Here is a 19,539-nt window from a genome sequence, read left to right as displayed (position 1 = left end):
CGCTCTTTGGTCCTTTACTTTTCAGCTGGATGCTTTGTTATGGCACTATCTCTTCCCGGAATAGCAAAAAGGATTTTGGGGACAAGGAAAAGGGCGGAGGTTGGGAAATATCTGTGCAGCCAGTTCACAACTTTGTATTTATTTCTTAAGTGAAAAGTTCTCCTGGTGTCTGTTAGAAAAAAAAAAAACTACCATAGCGAGATATGTAAACTTAGTGTCATGAAATGTCAGGGGGAAGGGGGAGCCTACTAAGAGGTTTGCCACCTTTGAATATATCAAAAAATTTATGCCAGCTATAATTGGGTTGCAGGAGACCCATTAAACCTGTGATTTACTGCAATATCTAAAAAAAAAAAATGGATCAAGTTGGAATGCCAAGCAGTTTTTTCTGCATACTCACATAGCAAACCTCTTGTTATCTACCATTTACACATTTATACTCAAAAATGTATGGAGAAGGATGGTATTTCAGGTACACTGTATGGCTGGGTTCACACGAGCACATTAACGTCCGTAATGGTCGGACGTATTTCGGCCGGAAGTCCCGGACCGAACTCAGTGCAGGGAGCCGGGCTCCTAGCATCATAGTTATGTATGATGCTAGGAGTCCCTGCCTCTCTGCAGGACAACTGTCCCGTACTGTAATCATGTTTTCAGTACGGGACAGTAGTTCCACGGAGAGGCAGGGACTCCTAGCGTCGTACATAACTATGATGCTAGGAACCCGGCTCCCTGCACTGAGTTCGGTCCGGGACTTCCGGCCGAAATTCGTCCGTCCATTACGGATGTTAATGTGCTCATGTGAACCCAGCCTCAATTGTATTCAGTTGAGTGGTACTCATTGTAATTTACATTCCTCTTTTTCTTGTGCATCTACTACATATGCTTTTCTGTTCTGCATTGATTTAGCAGTTTGCAACTGCCCTATGCTGCCGTACGTGTCCCAGTTAGATTATAAGTCTAGATCCTTGTCTGATCACTCCTCAATGACTATATGCCTCCAACTAATTAATGTTTTTCCTATATAAATGCTAGCGTGGAAACAACCCTTTTGGGTTAAAACTAATTAGTAGGGTGGATACATTTTAAGAAAATATTTTTGATGGGCTGATGGCAAATGCAACCTCTGACATTGTACATGTATTCTATAATTTCTGCTCTGAACTGTATAAAACTAAATTTGCATATGACTCGCAGCACCTAGAGTCATATCTTGGGTTAATGTCATGGGGCACATGGATAGTGAGACTGCCACGGAGCCTGCAGAAGATGGTGTGAACCTACTGTGTTACCAAGGGATTTTACTTGTGGCTAAACCAAGGAGCGTAATCCTAGGTATTCACCCTTTCATTTCCATACAAAGTTATGGACTTCACTGCTGAGAAACCTCAGGTCGCTACCCCCAGAGTAGTGCCCCTTGGCAACGGCCGTCATTAACATTTGGGGTACAAAAAAACTCAGATGCAAGGTCAGGTATATCATAGGTCAGGGCAGATGGCAGATGTGCACTCGCGGTTGGCAGAGCCAAAAGGTCAGGCACCAGAGATTCGTCACAGGTAACAAGCAAAAGGTAAGGATAGTCAAAGGTGCAGGCCGAGTCAATCATAGGAATTCCAGAATTCCAAACAAACGATCAGCTGGGTATCTCTAGCAAACTTTGAGGAACCTAATTGCTCAGCCAATGATTAAACCAGGGAAAGGTCCCTTTATACATTGGAAAGGCGAGCAATAGCCCTTTAACCCCTTCCCGACATTTGACGTATCCATACGCCGAAGTCGGGTAGGGGAGGTATGGAACAGACTCACGGAGTAAACCCGCTCCATACGATGCCAGTGTCGGCTGTATGTCACAGCCGACACGTCAGAGTAACGAGCGGCATCGCGCTCGAGCGCGATGCCGCTCGTTTAACTCGTTAACCCCTTAAGGACGCAGCCTAGTTTTGGCCTTAAAGGGTTAGTCCCAAGTTGACTCAAATTTTTTTTTTTAAACATTCTAAGCAGGAAATGAATTTTAAAACATTTGCTGTTAAAAAATGAAAAAAATTAATTCCCAAAGTACCTTTTTTTTACACTTGATAACTCAGCAAGTGCTGGTTATCTTTTCTAAAAAGGGGCATGAGCGGCTTGATGTCAATCAAGCCGCTCCGCTCTGAAGTGTGCGCGCTCCCGACGTTGCTAGATACTGTAGTTCTAGCAACATCGGGAGAATGTTCGTCTCAAGCGGGCATGGTAAGCCCGATTGAGACAAACTTACCGTGAATGTAAACTACACTACACTAGACTACACTACATTCACCCCGTTTCGGCAACCAACTTTTCCCCCCCCCCACCCTCTCACTACATGTAATATCTGTAGTCGCCGCACCGGTGCTGCATCAGCACCCGGCGAACAACAAAAAATATATAAAAAAAATAAACTCACCTAAGTCGTCCCTACGGAGCTCTGAAAGGTCCCGTCACTTGCCATCTTCCTTCTTCTTGGCGCCGCTCGCATTCATAGTAACAATGCGTTGTGGCGCAGATGACGTAATCATATCAGGCACACGTGATTACGTCATCTGCGCCCACCGCTCTGTTATTGTGAATGGGATCAGTAAGAAGAAAAGTGACGGGACCGTTCAGATCTTCGTGGGAACGTCTTAGGTGAGTTTATTTTTGTATGTATGTGTATATGTGCATGTATGTATGTATGTATGTATGTATGTATGTATGTTTGCATGTATGTATGTTGCCATGTATGTGTATATGTGCATGTATGTATGTGTATATGTGAATGTATGTATGTATGTGTATATGTGTATGTATGTATGTATGTATGTATGTATGTGTATATGTGCATGTATGTATGTTTGCATGTATGTATGTATGTATGTATGTATGTTGCCATGTATGTGTATATGTGCATGTATGTATGTATGTATGTATGTATGTATGTATGTATGTATGCATGTTGCCATGTATGTATGTTGTCATGTGTATATGTATGTATGTATGTATGTTTGCATGTATGTATGTTTGCATGTTTGTATGTATGTATGTATGTATGTATGTATGTTGCCATGTATGTGTATATGTGCATGTATGTATGTGTATATGTGCATGTATGTATGTGTATGTATGTATGTATGTATGTATGTATGTATGTTTGCATGTATGTATGTATGTTTGCATGTATGTATGTATGTATGTTGCCATGTATGTATGTTGTCATGTGTATATGTATGTATGTATGTATGTTGGCATGTATGTATATATGTGCATGTTAGTATATATGTGCATGTTGGTATATATGTGTATGTTAGTATGTATGTTTGCATGTATGTATGTTTGCATGTATGTATGTTTGCATGTATGTATGTTGGCATGTATGTATGTTTGTTTGCATGTATGTTGTCATGTATGTATATTGTCATGTATGTATGTATGTATGTATGTATGTTGTCATGTATGTGTATATGTGCATGTATGTATGTATGTATGTATGTATGCATGTTGCCATGTATGTATGTTGTCATGTATGTATGTGTATATGTGCATGTATGTATGTATGTATGTATGTTGGCATGTATGTATATATGTGCATGTTAGTATATATGTGCATGTTAGTATGTATGTTTACATGTATGTATGTTTGCATGTATGTATGTTGTCATTTATGTATATGTGCATGTATGTATGTATGTTATGTATGTATGTGTATATGTGCATGTATGTATGTATGTATGTATGTATTGTCATGTATGTGTATGTATGTGTATATGTGCATGTATGTTTGCATGTATGTATTTATGCTTGCATGTATGTTGGCATGTATGTATGTGTGCATGTATGTTTGTATGTATGGTTGCTTGTATGTATGATTGCATGTATGTATATATGTGCATGTTAGTATGTATGTATGTATGTTGTCATGTATGTGTATATGTGCATGTATGTATGTTTGCATGTATGTATTTATGTATGTATGTATGTATGTATGTATGTATGTATGTATGTATGTATGTATGTATGTTGTCATGTATGTATGTATGTATGTATGTATGTGTATATGTGCATGTATGTATGCTTGCATGCATGTTGGCATGTATGTATATGTGTGCATGTATGTTTTTATGTATGGTTGCTTGTATGTATGTTTGCATGTATGTATGGTTGCATGTATGTTGTCATGTATGTATATATGTGCATGTTAGTATATATGTGCATGTTAGTATGTATGTTTGCATGTAAGTATGTATGTTTGCATGTATGTATGTATGTATGTATGTATGTATGTTGTCATGTATGTATGTATGTATGTATGTATGTTGGCATGTATATATGTATGTATGTATGTATGTATGTATGTATGTTGTCATGTATGTATATATGTGCATGTTTGTATGTATGTTTGCATGTATGTAGGTATGTATGTTGTCATGTATGTATGTTGTCATGTATGTATGTATATATGTGCATGTTAGTATGTATGTTTGCATGTATGTATGTATGTATGTATGTTGTCATGTATGTATGTATGTATGTTGTCATGTATGTATGTATGTATGTATGTATGTTGTCATGTATGTATATATGTGCATGTTAGTATGTATGTTTGCATGTATGTATGTTTGCATGTATATATGTGCATGCTTGTATATATGTATGTATGTATGTTTGTTTGTTTGTATATATGTCTGTATGGCCATGTATGATACTGTCTGCTGGCGCCCTGTATCTAAGTCAACTTGGCGGCAGGCTTCTATACATGGTATAACAGTCAGTATCACACATGAAACTGAAACTAAGCCTACGACATGTTTTATTTCTTTTTTTTTTATATATTTTTTTTTTACAGGTTTGGTGTTTGGACTATGTCGGTTTCGAGGACTATGTAGATGACGTTTTTTTTCTACAATAAAATGGTTAATGAGGGTTGTGTTGGGGGTGCTTTATTTCAATAAAATATTTTATCTATATCTTTGTATTTTCTTTTCAAGTTTTATTACTACACTTTAGTAATGGCCGCGGTCTGAGTGACAACGTCCATTACTAAAGGAGGCTTAGTGTTAGCCGGTGTAGAGGCTAACACTAACCACCATTATTACCCCGGTACCCACCACCACCAGGGGTGCCGGGAAGAGCCAGGTACGATCCAGTACCCGACCATCTGTTGTAATGGTCGTGCCCTGGGGCGGCCGCAGGCTGGTATTATGAGGCTGGGAAGGGCCAAAACCAGTGGACCTTCCCACCCTTGTAATGCTAGGCTGCTGCTGCTGTGTTGTATCTGGCTGGTTATAAAAGTGGGGGGGGCCACACGTCATTTTTTTTAATTATTTATTTATTTTTTTTAATTAAAATGACATGGGGTTCCACCCAATTTATCATGACCAGCCACATACAACACAGTGTTATTAGCCTGGGAATGTACTAAACCAGTGGCCCCTCCCACCCATGTAATGCCAGGCTGCTGCAGCCTTGTATATGGCTGGTTATTAAAAATGTGGGGGACCCAACGTCTATTGTTAAATTTTAAAAAAAAACGACGTGGGGTTCCCCCCCCTTTTTTATAACCAGCCCGATACAACACAGCAGCAGCAGCTTAGCATTACAAGGGTGGGAAGGTCCACTGTTTTTGGCCCTTCCCAGCCTCATAATACCAGCCTGCGGCCGCCCCAGTGCCCGACCATCACAACAGATGGTCGGGTACTGGATCGTACCAAGCTCTTCCCGGCACCCCTGGTGGTGGTGGGTACTGGGGTAATAATGGGTGGTTAGTGCTAGCCTCTGCACCGGCTAACACTAAGTACCGCCTTAATAATGGACGCTGTCAATCAGCCAACTGCCATTATCTAGGCACTAATAAAGTTTGAAAAAAAAACACAAATACAATTTTTTTTTATTGAAATAAGAAATCCCCAACAAAACCCTCGTTAACCATTTTATTAAAATTTGCAAAAAACGTAGATCTACGCAGTAGTCCAAAGAATCGAAGACGTAGTCCAATCGGTACATCAAAATCTGCAACAACATTAAAAAAAAGTTATCAATGTGAACAATACTTATACTCCCCTACACACACACAAACAACCACACACAAACATATACACAAACACATATAAACACACACCCATATATTACACAAACACACACATAAACACACAAACACACATATACACACAAACATATACACAAACACACCCATATATACACAAACACACCCATATATACACAAACACACACATAAACACACATACACAAACACACACATATACACACATACACAAACACACAAACATACACACAAACATATACACAAACACACCCATATATACACAAACACACACATAAACACACATACACAAACACACACATATACTAAAACACACACACAAACATATACACACAAGCATATACACAAACACACCCATATATACACAAACACACCCATATATACACAAACACACCCACATATACACAAACACCCACATATACAAAAACACACAAACATATACACACAAACATATACACATATGCACAAACACACCCATATATACACAAGCACACACAAACACACACACATATACATACAAACATATACACAAACACATGTACACAAACACACCCATATATACACAAACACACACACACATACACACACATATGCAAAAACACACACACACACACACAAACATATACACACAAACATATACACAAACACACCCATATATACACAAACACACCCATATATACACAAACACACCCACATATACACAAACACACACATACAAAAACACACACATATACAAAAACACACACAAACATATACACACAAACATATACACATATGCACAAACACACCCATATATACACAAACACACACACATATACACACACACATATACACACAAACATATACACAAACACACACATATACACACAAACATATACACAAACACATGTACACAAACACACCCATATATACACAAACACACATAAACACACAAACATATACACAAACACACCCATATATACACAAACACACCCATATATACACAAACACGCACACATATACAAAAACACACACAAACATATACACACAAACATATACACATATGCACAAACACACCCATATATACACAAACACACACATAAACACACACACACATATACACAAACACACGGAAATACACCAACACACACACACACACACACACACACAAAAATATACACACAAACATATACACATAAACACAAATACACCCATATATATATATATATATATATATATATACACACACACACGCACACACACACATATACACAAACACACACACAAACATATACACAAACACATATACACAAACACACCCATATATACACAAATACACACACACATATACACACACACACACACACACATATATATATGCTTACCTTTAGGGGGGATTCACACGAGCGTGTATTCGGTCCGTGCGGGCCGCGTGGTTTTCACGCGCCACGCACAGACCAATACAAGTCTATGGGGCAGTACAGACAGTCCGTGCTTTTTGCGCAGCGTTTGTCAGCTGCGCAAAAAGCGCGACAGGTTCAATAATGCGTATTTCGCGCATCACGCACCCATTGAAGTCAATGGGTGCGTGAAAACGACGCAGGTTGCACGGAAACACTTCCGTGCGAACCGACTGAAACAGGATGAATGTAAACAGAAAAGCACCACGTGCTTTTCTGTTTCCGAACATCCAAACGGAGTGTCTTTTTAGATGAGCGAACCCGGACAAGCGAACCGAACTTCACCGGATTCGGCCGAACTCGTTTTGGCCGAACCCGGCAAAAAAATGTCCGGTACGCGACGTCAGGACATAGTCAATGTCCAGGGTGCTGAAAGAGTTAAACTGTTTCAGCACCATGGACAGTGACTACCGATCCCAATAAACATGAACCTGTAAAAAAAACACGAAGTTCTGACTTACCGATAACTCCCGGCTTCTTCCTCCAGTCTGACCTCCCGGGATGACAATTCAGTCCAAGTGACAGCTGCAGCCAATCACAGGCCAAGCACAGGCTGCAGCGGTCACATGGACTGCCGCGTCATCCAGGGAGGTGGGACCCGATGTCAAGAGAGGCGCGTCACCAAGGACGCGTCACCAAGGCAACGGCCGGGAGGGCAGATCTCGGTAAGTACGAACTTTTTCTTTTTTTTTAACAGGTTGCTGTATATTGTGCTCGGCATTCACTGTCGAGGGTGCTGAAAGAGTTACTGCCGATCAGTTAGCTCTTTCAGCACCTTGGACAGTGACGGCCGTCGACTAGCCTCATCTCTATGATGGCGGCTGCGCGAAAATCACGCAGCCGCGCATCATACACGGATGACACACGCAGCTGTCAAATGTTTTTTGCGCGCGCAAAACGCTGCGTTGTTTGCGCGCGCAAAAACGCAACGTCCGTCTGTATCTCCCCTAACTGGAGCGCAGACTTCTCCACGCGACGGGTGTCTTCCTCAGCATCTCCTGCGCATGCGCCGAGATGCGCCGAGATGCGCGTTCACGAGTAAATGACATTCTCTGCTCAGGACGCAGAGGATATCATTACGCATGCGTGGCCACCGCTAAAGGTAAAAAGCGGTGGCCGGGAACCTAGGCAACGCGCAGGATACAAAGAGGGACCGACGTGAACTTCAATCAAGAATCCCAAGAAAACGACATCGCTGGACGACGGACAGGTAATTAGAAAACTTATTAACTTTTCATGGGGAAGCTTCATATCTACATTTATCAACTTGGGAATAACCCTTTAAGGCTTAGAGCCCATTTTTCAAATCTGACATATTTCACTTTATGTGGTAATAACGTCGGAATGCTTAAACCTATCCAAGCGATTCTGAGATTGTTTTCTCGTGACACATTGGGCTTCATGTTCGTGGTAAAATTTGGTCGATATATTCAGTGTTTATTGGTGAAAAATTGCACAATTTAGAGAAAATTTTGAAAAAATAGCATTTTCCAGAATTTAAATGCATCTGCTTGTAAAACAGACGGTTATACCACCCAAAATAGTTACTAGTTCACATTTCCCATATGTCTACTTTAGATTAGCATTATTTTTTGAGCATTCTTTTATTTTTCTTGGACGTTACAAGGCTTAGAACATAAACAGCAATTTCTCATATTTGTAAGAAAATTTCAAAAGCCTTTTTTTTAAGGTACCTCTCCAGTTCTGAAGTGGCTTTGAGGGGCCTATGTATTAGAAACCCCCATAAAACACCCCATTTTAAAAACTAGACCCCTGAAAGTATTCAAAACAGCATTTAGAAAGTTTTTTTTAACCCTTAAGGCATTTCATTGGAATTAAAGCAACGTGGAGGTGAAATTTGCAAATTTCATTTTTCTTGCTGAATTTCAATTTTATTACATTTTTTTCTGTAACAAAGAAGGTTTTACCAGAGAAACACTACTATATATGTATTGTCCAGATTCTGCAGTTTTTAGAAATGCCCCACATGTGGCTCTAGTGCGCTCGTGGACTAAAACACAAGCCCCAGAAGCAAAGGAGCACCTAGAGGATTTTGAGGCCTCTTTTTTATTAGAATATATTTTAGGCAGCATGCCAGGTTGAAAAGGTGTTGAGGTGCCAAAACAGTAGGAATCCCCCAATAGTGACCCCATTTTGGAAACGACACTCCTCAAGGAATTCATTTATGGTTGTTGTTACCATTTTGACCCCACAGTTTTTTCACACCACCTATTTGAATTGGGCTGTGAAATGAAAAAAATGTCATTTTTTCCAATAAGATGTCATTTTTTATCAAAATTTCTTATTTTCACAGGGAACAAAATACCCCATTTTGTTGCCCAATTTCTCCTGAGTGCAGCAATATCCCATTTGTGGCGATAAACTGCCGTTTGGGCCCATGGGAGGCCTCAGAAGGGAAGGAGCGCTGTGTGTTCTTTGGAGTGCAGATTTTGCTGGTCTGGTTTTCGGGTGCCATGTAGCAATTGGACAGCCCCAGAGGTATCAAAGCAATGGAAACCCACCAGAAGTGACCCCATTTTGGAAACTACACCCCTCAAGGAATTAATATATGGGTAATGTGACCATTTAGACCCCATAGTTTCTTCACAGAACTTATTTGAATTGGACTGGGAATTAAAATAAATATATTTTTTCCAATAATATGTCATTTTTTTATCAAAATTTCTTATTTTCACAGGGAACAAAATACCCCATTTTGTTGCCCAATTTCTCCTGAGTGCAGCAATACCCCATTTGTGGCGATAAACCGCCGTTTGGGTCCATGGGAGGCCTCAGAAGGGAAAGAGCGCTGTGTGTTCTTTGGAGTGCAGATTTTGCTGGTCTGGTTTTCGGGTGCCATGTAGCAATTGGAGAGCCCCAGAGGTATCAATGGAAACCCACCAGAAGTGACCCCATTTTGGAAACTACACCCCTCAAGGAATTCATTTATGGGTAATGTGACCATTTAGACCCCATAGTTTCTTCACAGAACTTATTTGAATTGGGCTGGGAATTAAAATAAATATATTTTTTCCAATAATATGTAGTTTTAGCTCAAAAATTCATATTTTCACATATAAAATACTCAATTTTGTTGCCAAATTTGTCCTGAGTGCGGCAATACCCCATTTGTGGTGATAAACTGCCGTTTGGGTCCATGGGAGGGCTCAGAAGGAAAGGAGCGCTATTTGTTCTTTGGAGTCCAGATTTTGCAGGATTGGTTTTCGGGTGCCATGTCGAATTTGCAGAGCCCCAGAGGTATCAAAGCAATGGTAACCAACCAGAAATGACCCCATTTTGGAAACTACACCCCTCAAGGAATTCATTTATGGGTGTTGTGACCATTTTGACCCCATCGTTTTTTCACAGAACTTATTTGAATTGGGCTGGGAATTAAAACAAAATTAATTTTTTCCAATAATATGTCGTTTTGGCTGAAAATGTCTTATTTTCACAAGAAATAAAATACCCCATTCTGTTGCCCAATTTGTTCTGAGTGCCGCAATACCCCATTTGTGGTGATAAACTGCCGTTTGGGCCCATGGGAGGGCTCAGAAGGAAAGGACCACCATTTGGCCTACTGGGGATTTTCTGGTGCGGTCATGTATACAGAAGTCCCTGAGGTATCAGTACAGTTGAAACCCGCAAGAAGTGACCCCGTTTTAAAAACTACACCCTTAAGGCATTCATCTAGAAGTGTAGTGAGCATTTTGACCGGAGACTAACACCCCATAAACTGTAATGTGGGTTCTCCTGGGTACGGCAATAACCTACATGTGGCTGTTATAAGCTGCCTGGGCACACAGCAGGGCTCAGAGGGGAAAGACGAGGGGGGATAAGCTGTGCAGAGTACATCAGGGTAAGTAAAATTGGGGTAAATTATAAACCAAGGGATGTATGATAAATTTTAAAACACTCTTTCATACAGAGCTCTGGTTTTTTGGGACACGTGTCACATTGATATATTGTGTCCTCCCTTATCCCCCTCTTATAGCAGGCTTTGCTCCTCTTCTGACTTTTTCCCCTCTTGACAGTTTGGGGAACTTCTCCTGGAAAGTGTTGCCCTGGTACGATGCGTGTAGCATCGCTTTCGGAAGTACTGGGTGCCCCCCCCCCCTTCTTGGTCCCTAAAGATTAGGTTCTTGATAATCACCTCTTGAATGTGCACATTGTACAAAGCCATCGGTATGATGTGCACGGCCAGCTTCTTATACCACACCGCATGGCGCTGTAGGGCTTCAGGACTTGATCTGACAAGTCCACCCCTCCCATGTACCTATTGTAATCCAGGATGCAGTCTGGTTTGGGGGTCTCTGTACTGGTACCTCGTACAGGTACATGGGTACTGGTGTGGCATCTCTCTTGTCTTGTACTTGACACACAATATGTTGCTGCTAGAATGTGCCCTGCTCTCACCCCTTCTGAGTGTTTGCCCAAGCAGAGTCTTAGGGAGGCCTCTCAGATTTCTTTTAGCAGTGCCGCATGCCGCAGGACTGGAAGCGAGGCAGTTGAAGAGTGGGACGCTGGTATAAAAATTATCCAGGTAGAGGTGGTGACCCTGGTCCAGCAGTGGGTGCACCAAATCCCACACAATTTTTGCATTAACTCCCAGTAAGGGTGGGCATTCTGGGGGCTGAATACTGCTGTCCTTCCCTTCATATATCCTAAATCTGTAGGTATACCCTGATGCACTCTCGCACAGCTTATACATCTTCACACCATACCTTGCCCTCTTACCCGGCAGGTACTCGCGGAATTGAACCCTCCCTTTAAAATGTACCAAGGACTCATCAATAGAAATACACTTCTCGGGGGTGTATGCTTGGGAAAATCGGGCACTGAAACGGTCTGATAGGGGTCTCCGTTTATACAAACGGTCAAAACTGGGGTCATCTCGGGGTGGGCAATGCTCATTATCAGTATAATGTAAGAAGCAAAGTATTGCCTAATTTATTTATTTTTTTAGGTCCCAGTTCAGTTCTGAAGTAGCTTTGAGGGGCCTATATATTAGAAACCCTTATCAAATACCCCATTTTAGAAACTAGACCCTTCAAAGTCTTCACAACAGCATTTAGAAAGTTTATGAACCCTTTAGGTGATTCACAGAAATTTAGAGCAAAGTAGAGGTGAAATTTACATATTTTTTTTTGTAAGAAAATCCTCTTTATACCATTTTTTTTATAACACAAAAGGTTTTATCAGAGAAACACAACTTAATACTTATTACCCAGATTCTGCAGTTTTGAGAAATATCCCACATGTGGCCCTAGTGTGATAATGCACTGAAGCACCGGCCTCCGAAGCAAAGGAGCACCTAGTGAATTTTGAGGCCTCTTTTTTATTAGGCACCATGTCCGGTTTGAAGAGGTCTTGTGGTGCCAAAACAGTGGAAACCCCACAAAAGTGCCCCCATTTTGGAAACTAGACACCTTGAGGAATTCATTGTAGTTTTTTTGGGGTGCATGCGACTTCAGTTTTTATTCTATTTTTAGGTGGCGTGGTGACTAAAAAACAGCAATTCTACTATTGATTTTTTATTCTATTTTTTTTACAGCGTTTACCGTGCGCTATAAATGACATATTCACTTTATTCTGCGGGGCAATACGATTATGGCGATACCATATGTTTATAGTTTTTTTATGTCTTATGGCGTTTGCACAGTAAAATACGTTTTGTAAAAAATCATTCACTTTTTGTGTTACCTTATTCTAAGAGCCAGAACTTTTTTATTTTTCCATCAATAAAGCCGTGCGAGGACTTATTTTTTGCGTAACGAACTGTAGTTTTGATCAGTACCATTTTTAGGTACATGCGACTTTTTGATCTCTTTTTATTCAATTTTTTGGGAGGTGAAGTGACCAAACAATTGTGATTGTGGTACGGTTTATTATTCTTTTCTTTTACGGCGTTCACCGTGTGGGATAAATAATGAAATAATTTTGTAGTTCAGGCCGTTACGGACACGGCGATACCAATTATGTATAGTTTATTTGTTTGTTTATATATTTTTATTAATAATAAAGGACTGAAAAAGTAAAAAGGGGGATTTTTACTTTTAATACTTTTAAAACTTTTATTTTTCTTATTTTTACACATCTTTTTTTATTTTATTACTTTGTCCCACTAGGGGACTTGAGGACAGGAGGCCCTGATCGCAATTCTAATACACTGCACTACATGCGTAGTGCAGTGTATTAGAACTGTCTGCTACTCACTGACAGCAAGCATAGTGGGTCCTGACTTTGTCAGGACCCACTAGGCTTCCATCGATGACATAGCCGGACGCCATTGTTTGGTGTCCGGTTGCCATATTGACCATCGCCGGCCGCTATCGTGTAGCAGGCCGGCGATGGCAGCTTAACCCCTAAAAATCTGCGATCTCTATTGAACGCGGCTTTTAAGGGGTTAATCAGCGGGGACACAGCGATCGGTCCCTGCTGTAGGAGCTGTGACAGCTCTTGTATGTGTCGGGAGGACGGCCGAAACGGCCGTTACTCCCGAGACGTACTATTAGGTCATGGAGCGCGAACGATACAGCTACCATGACCTAATAGTACGTCCAGGAGCGGGAAGGGGTTAAATGCTGCGGTCAATACCGACCGCAGCATTTAAATAGTTAGAAAGAGGGGGGCGACCCCCTCTAACAGCTCATCGCGCAACGGGGGGGTGGCGATGGTTGTTATGGCTGCCTTGGGGCCTAATGGAGGCCCCCAGTTCTGCCATCTTTGTGCTCCAGCAGGGCTTAATAGAAGGCTGTCAGAATCACGATATACTGCAATACATTAGTATTGCAGTATATCGTGCAAGCCATCTAACGATCGCCGGTTGAAGTCCCCTAGGGGGAATAATAAAAAAAGTAAAGTTGAGTTAAATAAAGTTGGTTTTTTTTTATGTAAAAAAAGAATAAAAAATTAAAAGTTCAAAAAATTCTCCTTTTCACATTTTCCCCCTAGAGCATAGTAAAAAAATAAATAAATAAACATAATTGTATCGCCGCGTCCGTAAAAGTCTTAACTATTACAATATATTATTATTTAACCCGCACGGTGAACGCCGTAAAAAAAAAATTGTAAACGCCAGAATCTCTATTTTTTGGTCACCTCATCTACTACAAAAAATGAAATAAAAAGTGATTAAAACGTTGCATGTACACCGAAATGGTATTATTAAAAACTACAGCTTATCCCGCAAAAAATAAGCCCTCATATTACTTAATCGACGGAAAAATAAAAAGTTATGGCTCTCGGAATTTGGAGACACAAAATAAATTTTCTTTTTTACACTTAGGTTTTTACTTGTAAAACTAGTAAAATATAGAAAAAAACTATATATATTTGATATCACCGTAATCGTATTGGCCCACAGAATAAAGTTAACATGTTGTTTTAATTGCACAGTGAATTCCGTAAAAACGACGCGCAAAAAACAATGGAGGAATCGCTGTTTTTTTTCATTTTCTACCCCACAAATATTTTTTTTCCCGTTTCCTAGTACATTATATGGCACAATAAATGGTGCTACGAAAAACTACAACTCGTCCCGCAAAAATCAAACCCTCATAGGACTATATAGACGAAAAAATAAAGAAGTTATGGCTTTTGGAAGGTGGGGAGGAAAAAAACTAAAATGAAAATCTGAAAAAGGGCTGCGGTGGGAAGGGGTTAAGAGTAGGAGGTGCAGGAGGAGAGTGGTGGCGATGGAGAGCACAGCCAGTCCAGAGTGATGGAGGGACGCGGCCACGAGCCAGCCCTCTTCCTGTCTTGTCGTTGTAGGATAGAGATCGGCTTGAAGCCCTCATTACTCTAGAAAAGCTACAACCTGCCGTTAGTAGCATGAGCACTGAAAAAGCCAGAGGAATCGATGGTTTACTGATAGAGCTGTACAAATTATATGGCAAGGATTTATTCCCTAAACTGTTAGATGTATATACTAAAGGTTACTTACCCTATTCATTCTATGAAGGACCTGAACCTCCCAGACACGTATAGGTCTCTCCTCATGACAGATGTGAAAATTTCAGCCAAGATATTGGCGGATAGGCTGGCTGGGGTGATCACTTCGGTAATTCATCCTAATCAGTCGAGCTTTATGCCATAAAAATCTACTTCTGTTTATCTGCGTTGCTTGTAATTTAAAGGGAATGTATCACCTATATTTTTTTACTAATTAAAACCAGATGCCGAAACATATATTTTTTTTCTAGTCCATTATTATTTTCTGATTATAGATTTTTGAAATTATATTTTCTGTACATGATTATGGACCAGTCATCTTGTCTGAGCTGTTAACAGCATTTAGAAAGATGCTTTACAACAGCTACATGGACCATAGGAAAGAATATCTGGAGCTGACCCAGTGTTCTAGGAATGCTCTATGACCTGTGCAAAGGTGATTGTGTGGGAAGGGTTAGGTGGGGAGCTGTGTCCATCACATATTATGAATGGTGAATCCTGTATTATCTATATATAGGTGTAACCTTTCATCGTAATCCTGCCTGTGATAATAAGATGACTGCTGAGAAGTGATCTCTACAGAACAGGAAGTGTCAGTCTATTGTAAGGCTCAGTAGACAGAGAAAAAACTGGAAGATTTTAGAATTATTATATAAAAACTTGATTTAAACAATAGATCATTTAATGATGACACGTTCCCTTTAATCTGCAAGCTTCCGGGCAACAAAGCTATCCTTCCTCTTGATGCCGCCAAGGCATTTTATAGCATTAAATGGTGCTATCTGTGGGATGTTCTGGAGAAAATAGGGTTTGGTCCTATTTTGTTAAATGGGTACAATTGCTGTTTGGGGTTCCAAGGGCCAGAATTAGGGCAAATAATGAACTGTCAGAACCATTCTACTAGAAAGAGGGACTCACCAAAGAGGCCCTCTTTGCCCACTTCTCTTTGCAGTTTTAATTAAAACCTTGGCTGCTCTGTTAAGAAAATCGCAGGATATTATAGGCTTCCACTATGGAAAGAGTGGGAGGAATGTGTATCTTTAAATGCAGATGAATATGCTTTTTTGGGGAAATGTTGATGTGTCGCTAATGAATTTCTCTTCGGGGAATCAGTTTTCAGGTGATATTCATTGGTATGGCAGATACATTGACGACATACTCATCATATTGGAGGGCGATGTATCTGCCATACCACTGTTTATTTATTATCTCAATTCTAATTATTGAAACCTTAAGTTCACTCATCTGTAGCATGATGCTACCATTTGTTTCCTGGATTTGGAATTTTCTTCTAAGACAGGAGAAATAATTTCCTCAAAAACTTTTCGAAAAAAAGATTACAGGTAACACCATTCTGCATGCCGACAGTGGCCATCCTCAACACACTGTAACATCTATTCTGGTGGTTGAGATGATGAGGGCTAAAAGGAATTGCAGTGAAGAGGACAGTTTTCTTAGGGAGCAGTCGTTGATCTGTCAGAGAGAGGCTATAAGAAGTGGACTCTTGATAGGGCTAAGTCCATTTCTTTTTCCAAATCCCTACCCTCGTGCTGCAGTATAGCAATCAATTTGCTCAAGTTAAATATATTATCCATAGATATATACCAATTCTTCTCGAGGATGAAGAATTGGATGATATATTGAAAGATGGTTGCAGAATTGTTTCCAGGAGAGCATCCACAATTGGTAACATTTTGTCTCCATCTCTGTTTTAATCCAACAGAGCTAATGTTACATGGTATAAGTAAAAAGAAGAAAAAGGCTGGCACTGTTGAACCAGTGGAAATGTTGGAGTATTTCAAATGGCTTTTTCTAATGGATTTCAGCAGTCAAGTTGCCCCGGAGGTGCTCATCGACAAGTACAGCACAAATCAACTTGATATCAACAGATAGAAATTATCGAGGCACTCACTGGACTTGCAACAAATTCCTTTATTCAAGATCTTGGTCAGGATGTGGAACTAGCCATTGGCAAGTCCGGTGAGTGCCTCGATACTTTCTATCTGTTGATACTAATGTTACATGGTTACAGCATAAGGGGTTTTCCAGATGTGGCTCGAACCCATGCAAGGTCTGTACATTTGCCCGACCCAATAAAAGTTTTCATGACTCTAGTAATAATAAAAACTTCATGATCAAAACCTACATAAATTGTAACAGTGAACATGTAGTTTATATTATTAAATGTACAGAATGCTGTCTCATGTATAGAATTCTTGAACATTTAGGTTACGTTAGAAACCCCGAAATTCGTAATATTTCAAATGCAGCACACTACATTAGGTGTCATAATAGATCGATTAAGTCATTCAGTACATATGCTATAAAGTCAAATGCCCAGCACGAGTGGGCTATCATAAACATATCCTTCACGACAGGGAGGCTTTTTGGATCCACCATCTGAAAACTAGATTTCCAATGGGCTTAAATCTAAAAAAAAGAACTCATGTTCCATTATTAAATGGGTTCCTGAGAAAAAAATATAAGCCCACTAGAGCTGATTATTACATGTATATAAGAGGTCGTAACTCTGCTTATGCATCAGTGTCGACATTGAGTTACATTTATATCTAGAGTCTTGTGTCCCATAAAATTTGATAACTTCTTTCTTTTTTTCATGTACCATTACCACCATGCCAGCTTCCGATTGAATGTTTGTCACGGTAGATAGTACCCGATGCAACAATTGCTCCAACGAATATATGTTCGATTATTAATATAAATAGCTTCCTTTGATCGGCCCGTGTTTCCCATTGTATATATCACATATTTTTTTGTCTGCCAATTGTATTATTGTGACTAATTGTCCCTTTTTTTAAAATATTTCATATCTTTGTAAAGATCTTTGTTTTAACAGTTCAGTACTAAACATCTTTTTGCATCTATATCCGTATTATCACTAGATATAGTAAACGCATCCCAAATCTTCCCTTTGGAAGAATCATATAGTCATATAAATGGTAACATCTACCTGTTCCGGACAAAGGTTGCATTATTCAGATGCACCGTCTGGTTCTTGCTGATATAAGTGCGAGTTCCAACTTGTTAGCTGTTCTTTCATACAGGTGAATGCGGACTTCCTCTGTGTCTGTTCCATTGATTGGACACGGAGTGAAACGTGGGAAGTTACAATGGTGAACTGACCGGATATAAATGCACGTTGTTTTGTTTGCAGCATTTATAATGTGCCATGCTAAGGACAGGTAATTTGTCTGAAACGCGTAGGCTTATTGCTGAGGCAACCAACCCTACACACATTGGATTTTATCATTATCTAGAATAAAGTTGGAATATCATTTCCTTTGGATCAAATTTTTCCTTCTTGTCCTGTCTCTAATTAATATTATTCCCATTCTTAACAAATTTTGTGAATTTTCTGGCTTGAGCATAAACAGGACAAAATTAGCATTGTTCCTTCTTACAACTACTCATGGGCCAGTACAGACAGGGAAGATGACAGTTCCATATGTGATTAAACTTAAATATCATGGACTTTGGATAACTAAAGATGTTAATGAATATATTACTCTTAATTTTTAACATCTACTAGAGAAAATGAGGAGTAAAATGGACACCTGGATGAAATCAATGTTATTCGTATTAGGGCATGCCAACCTGGTTAAAATAGCACACATGCCACAAGTGTTGTACATCTTGCACAACTCACGGGTGTGGCTTCCATTTAACTTGTTTAACAAGGTGCATAGTTTATTCCGTGAAATCTGTGAAAAAGGTGTTCTCCATATTAAACTAGAGAAACTACAAATAGCTAAGGTGGAGGAAGAAATAGCTTTACCAAAGGCATGGGTCCACATTTTGGCTTCCAAATTACAGTAACTACAAGGTCGGGGAATCAATGATTGGCATGACTCCAGAAGTAGGATAGTACCACATTCAGTTAAGGGGAAACGGTTGTTAGATTCTGTAGAAGCACACAGATTTTAATTGATTGCTCTCACTCAGAAGCTCCTACATAATGTATGGAGGAATTGCAGGGTGCTCCTGGGCATAACTGGTTGCACCAAATATATGCCTCTTTGTGACAATACATATTTGTGGGAATTCTGTAGCCTAAAAGGGTTTGGACAGTGGGAT

This window comes from Rhinoderma darwinii, chromosome 3 (assembly GCF_050947455.1).
Source record: "Rhinoderma darwinii isolate aRhiDar2 chromosome 3, aRhiDar2.hap1, whole genome shotgun sequence".
NCBI classification, from domain to species: domain Eukaryota; kingdom Metazoa; phylum Chordata; class Amphibia; order Anura; family Rhinodermatidae; genus Rhinoderma; species Rhinoderma darwinii.
Note: the sequence above shows the minus strand (reverse complement) of the source record.